Here is a 6000-nt window from a genome sequence, read left to right as displayed (position 1 = left end):
CACACTATGTTTGGGAAAAAGTATTTTTTCTTGTATATATTTCCCATTTGAGTCTATAAGGAGTACAATCTGTGTCTTGTGTATGTCCTCAGTGGGTGTGGGGGGGTTGTCAGGAGGGCTAGCAGGGTGGCTGACAGGGGGGGTGCTCAGAGGGGGTGAGATCCCCTGGGCTTGTGTCACGTCCTGACCAGCAGAGGGAGCAATTGTATTAGTTTTGGTCAGGACGTGGCAGAGATTTTTGTGTTACGTGTGAGTTGGTTGTTGGACTCCCAATTGAAGGCAGGTGTGTTGAGTTGCCTTTGATTGGGAGTCCTACATAGTAGTGTGTGTTTTTCCTTGTGGTTGTGGGTAATTGTTTCTGTTCAGTGTGTTATGCTGTCAGTACTGTTGAGCTGTCGGTTGTTTATTGTTTTTGTAAGTGTATAGTGTTCCGTTTGCATTACAGATGACGAACACGAACTCCGCTGCATTTTGGTCCACTTCTCTCCATGACGACAGCCCTTACAGCTTGGGGTTCTTCATTTGTCTGTTTTGCTGTGATGTCGACGCTATGGTCAGGGTCTGGTGTGGACTGTTCTGCTGTGGTGTCGAGACTTTTGTCGGGAGCTGAGGTGGACTGTTCTGCTGGCTTCTCAGCGGGTGTGGCTATCTCTCTAGTGGGTTGTTCTCTGTCACACGCCATCCCCTCACCTTCTCCTCCAGCAGTCTGATCCTCTCCTCTAGTGCTCTGTTCTTCTCCTGCTCTTGATTTTTATATTCTTGATGTTGTCTCCCCACAGTCCAGAGTGCAGATATGTCTCTCTCCACCCCCAGCTCTCTGGGTCTGGTTAAGGGGGGGTTGTTGTGCTGGACTGTTGTCTGGGTCTGTGCTGACTAGAGTGTAATCACCTGCTGTTCCAGCTGGGTAAATGTATCCTTCATTTCAATGAGGTAGTACTCTGTGCTGGGATGTTGACTTTCTGCTTGGGGTTGCTCGTCTATGGAGTTATATAATGAAGAGGTCTGGTCTGACCAGCTCGGGGTGGGGGTATCTTTCTCAAGGGAGAGCTTCTCCTGCTGGGCTAATTATTTTATTAGGTGAAAATCCAGCTGAAACTGTTTTGGGTTGCCCTGTATCAATAATGTTCCAGACTTTTAGAGATTTATATTAGCTGACTCAGAGTCGTCGTTGTCTAGCATCCTGAGTTTCCACCCCTCGTTAACACCACCACCCCATTTAACAGAGGGGTAGTGTACTAATAAAGCACTGTGCCATGCCAGGGGATGGTTTGTGTGAAAGATGAGGATGCTGATGTTCCCATTTTTATAATAGTCAGCAAAAAGTGTCTCTTGATTTTGCATAAGGAGCTTCATTTTCTTGCCTTATCATTCTTTACATACACAGGGTACTGTATTTTATTATATCTATATATTTTTTTGTACAATATATTTATTGGCATATTTTTTTATTTTATTTAACAATCAGCAAAATATGACACAGATAATGCCCCGTTATTCCTTCCACCTACACAGAACACCATGCTACATGGAGGGTACTGTATTTTAATTACCTCTGAACAGCGGGAGGCAGCTTCTAAGGCATCTCCATTTGGTTGGAGTAGACTGTGCGGCTTTCCTGCCATTGTTGGGCTAAAGGGCTTTGACACCTCTCACTTGACACGTCAGTGCTAATTGTATCAAGCTTGGCAGCCTTAATTTAGCGTTCAGTCCTTATAAAGTAATGTAATGTATTTTTCTTCTTGGCTTTTGGAAATAAAATATAGCTCCAGACTAAACATTACTCACTCAGTTCCAGGTTGGATGGTGTTTTCAAGATTCTGATGTTTTCCAGAGCATTTCACTGTAGAGCCTCCAGCCCTGCTTAATATGCCTCAGCTAACCCTCTTGTCCCACCTCCCACACATGCGGTGACCTCACCTGGTTTAATCGATGTCTCTAGAGACAATACCTCTCTCATCATCACTCAATGCCTAGGTTTACCTCTACTGTACTCACATCCTACCATACCTTTGTCTGTACATTATGCATTGAATCTATTCTTCCGCGCCCAGAAACCTGCTCTTTTTACTCTCTTGCCTCCCATCGAACGTACTAGACGACCAGTTCTTACAGCCTTTAGCCGTACCCTTATCCTACTCCTCTGCTCCTCTGGTGCTGTAGAGGTTCATCCAGGCTCTGCAGTGCCTAGCTCCACTCCCATTCCCCAGGCGCTCTCATTTCTTGACTTCTGTAACCGTAAAAGCCTTGGTTTCATGCATGTTAACATTAAAAGCCTCCTCCCTAAGTTTGTTTTATTCACTGCTTTAGCACACTCTGCTAACCCGGATGTCCTAGTCATGTCTGAATCCTGGCTTAGGTAGGCCACCAAAAACACTGAAATTTCCATCCCTAACTATAACATTTTCCGACAAGATAGAACTGCCAAAGGGGGCGGAGTTGCAATCTACTGCCAAAATATCCTGCAGAGTTCTGTCATACTATCCAGGTCTGTGCCCAAACAATTCGAGCCTTCTACTTCTAAAAATCCACCTTTCCAGAAACAGGTCTATCACCGTTGCCGCTTGTTATAGATCCCCTTCAGCCCCCAGCTGTGCCCTGGACACCATATGTGAATTGATTGCCCTACATCTATCTTCAGAGCTCGTACTGTTAGGTGGCCTAAACTAGGACATGCTTAACACCCCGGCCTACCTACAATCTAAGCTAGATGGCCTCAATCTCACACAAATTATCAAGGAACCTACCAGGTACAACCCCAAATCCGTAAACACAGGCACCCTCATGGAATTCATCCTAACCAACCTGCTCTCTAAATACACCTCTGCTCTCTTCAACTAGGATCTTAGAGATCCCTGCCTCATTGCCAGCGTCTGTAAAGGGTCTGCGGTCAAACGTCGACCCCTCATTACTGTGAAACGCTCCCTAAAACACTTCAGCGAGCAGGCCTTTCTAATCAACCTGGCCCAGGTATCCTGGAAGTATATTGACCTCATTCCGTCAGTAGAGGATGTGCTTTCCTCATCATCTTAAATAAGCATTCCCCGGTCAAAAAGTGTAGAACCAGGAACAGATATAGCCCTTGGTTCACTCCAGACCTGACTGCCCTTGTCTAGCACAAAAACATCCTGTGGTGTACTGCATTAGCATCAAATAGCCCCTGCAATATGCAACCTTTCAGGGAAGTTAGGAACCAATATACACAGGCAGTTAGGAAAGCAAAGGCTAGAAATGTGCATCCTGTAGCATTAATAGAAAACGTTTTGGGACACCGTATAGTCCATGGAGAATAAGAGCACCTCCTCCCAGCTTCCCACTGCACTGAGGCTAGGAAATACTGTCACCACCGATAAATCCACGATAATTGAGAATTTCAATTGGCATTTTTCTACGGCTGGCCATGCTTTCCACCTGGCTACCCCTACCCCGGTCAACAGCCCTGCACCCCCCACAGCAACTTGCCCAAGCCTCCCCATTTCTCCTTCACCCAAATCTTGATAGCTGATGTTCTGAAAGAGTTGCAAAATCTGGACCCCTACAAATCAGCTGGGCTAGACAATCTGGACCCTCTCTTTCTAAAATTATCCACCGCAATTGTTGCAACCCCTATTACTAGCCTGTTCTACCTCTCTTTCGTATCGTCTGAGATCCCCAAAGATTGGAAAGCTGTCTGGTTAGACTGTAAACTCTCCTTCCAGACTCAAATATAGCTTCTCCATTCCAAAATTAAATCTAAAATCGGCTGTCTATTTCACAACAAAGCATCCTTCACTCATGCTGCCGAACATACCCTCGTAAAACTGACTATCCTACGGATCCTTGACTTCGGCGATGTCATTTACAAAATAGCCTCCAACACTCTACTCAGCAAATTGGATGTAGTCTATCACAGTGCCATCCATTTTGTCACCAAAGCCCCTTATACTATCCACCACTCCAGGTCTTCTATACGTCTTTGTAAAGCCCACCTTATCTCAGCTCACTGGTCACCATAGCAGCACCCACCCATAGCACGCACTCCAGCAGGTATATTTCACTGGTCACCCCCAAAGCCAATTCCTCTTTTGGCTGCCTTTCCTTCCAGTTCTATGCTGCCAATGACTGGAACGAATTGCAAAAATCACTGAGGCTGGAGACTCAAATCTCCCTCACTAACTTTAAGCATCAGCTGTCAGAGCAGCTCATAGATCTTTGCACCTGTACATAGCCCATCTGTAAATAGCCCATCTGTCACGAATTCCGCCGAAGTCGGTCCCTCTCCTTGTTCGGGCGGCATTCGGCGGTCAACGTCACCGGTATTCTAGCCATCGCCGCTCCACTTTTCATTTTCCATTTGTTTTGTCTTGTTTTCCTGCACAACTGGTTTACATCTCCTCAATATTACTATATGTATTTAGCCCTCTGTTCCCTCTATGTCTGTGTGGGGTATTGTTTATTGTCAAGGTTGACACGCTAATGGCTGGTTTGCGCCGTGTTTTGTTTTGTACCCGTCCTTTGTGGCAGCCGGTACTTTGTACTTGGTTTTCGTACTTTGTGCTGCCTCACTTGTTCTTTGGGCATTTGTTTTTGTGGCACGGTTGCGTTCTGTTCAAATGATTGCCTAAGTAAAATGCTTTGTGCTCTCATCTCTGCTCTCCTGCGCCTGACTTCCATGCACCAGCTACACCCACCGTTGACACCATCCAACTAACTCATCCCCATATTGCTATTTATTATTTTCCTTCTTTGCACCCCAGTATCTCTACTTGCACATTCATCTTCTGCACATCTATCACTCCAGTGTTTAACCTCTCTAGGGGGTGTGGGACGCTAGCGATCAGTTACTTTACCAACTTTATTATCCATAATGTAAATTTAATGCATAAACAGGCATGTTATCAACAAACGGATGCTTATCTGGCTCCAACTTCTGCTCCTCTGTGTGCAGCGATAGACCCTGCCGCAGCTGAACAGGAGGGGAGGGACTCAACTCTCTCACACTCTTGTTTGCTTTCTGTGCCTTCTGCCTTGATACATAACTGCTAATAAATCCAAAATAATGAAGTTGATATAGTTCACCACGTATATTTATCTGTTGAAATCAAATTATTTGTGGACATTAGTCAGGTGCATCCCTAGAAGAGACATGATTTGCTGGAATGATTTTTCAGAGAGTGATTGCAGAGTGAGGGGCAGTCATAGAAGCTGGATTTTCTCTCAGAACATTTTACATACTGATAGCTGACAGTGTGTAATGACAATTTCACCATATTGTTAAGTCTTACCTAGTGCATCTTTAACATGGAAGCTTACATAAATGAGATGATTTATATCCATCTTCGAAACTAAGGCCTGCATAAGTGTTTTCACATGGTGGACGTTGGCCTGCCCTGCTGATCCTGTGTAATATGTTCAGGTCAGTGACTAAACACATGTTTCTCTAGCTAGCTGCTGATCCTGTGTAATATGTTCAGGTCAGTGACTAAACACAGGTTTCTCTAGCTATTCATATTTATTGTTGCGTGTTCATGTTGTATTTATACTACACTGCTCAAAAAAATAAAGGGAACACTTAAACAACACATCCTAGATCTGAATGAAAGAAATAATCTTATTAAATACTTTTTTCTTTACATGGTTGAATGTGCTGACAACAAAATCACACAAAAATAATCATTGGAAATCCAATTTATCAACCCATGGAGGTCTGGATTTGGAGTCACACTCAAAATTAAAGTGGAAAACCACACTACAGGCTGATCCAACATTGATGTAATGTCCTTAAAACAAGTCAAAATGAGGCTCAGTAGTGTGTGGCCTCCATGTGCCTGTATGACCTCCCTACAACGCCTGGGCATGCTCCTGATGAGGTGGCGGATGGTCTCCTGAGGGATCTCCTCCCAGACCTGGACTAAAGCATCCGCCAACTCCTGGACAGTCTGTGGTGCAACGTGGCGTTGGTGGATGGACCGAGACATGATGTCCCAGATGTGCTCAATTGGATTCAGGTCTGGGGAACGGGCG

Source organism: Salmo salar, chromosome 13 (assembly GCF_965601325.2).
Source record: "Salmo salar chromosome 13, fSalSal1, whole genome shotgun sequence".
NCBI classification, from domain to species: domain Eukaryota; kingdom Metazoa; phylum Chordata; class Actinopteri; order Salmoniformes; family Salmonidae; genus Salmo; species Salmo salar.
Note: the sequence above shows the minus strand (reverse complement) of the source record.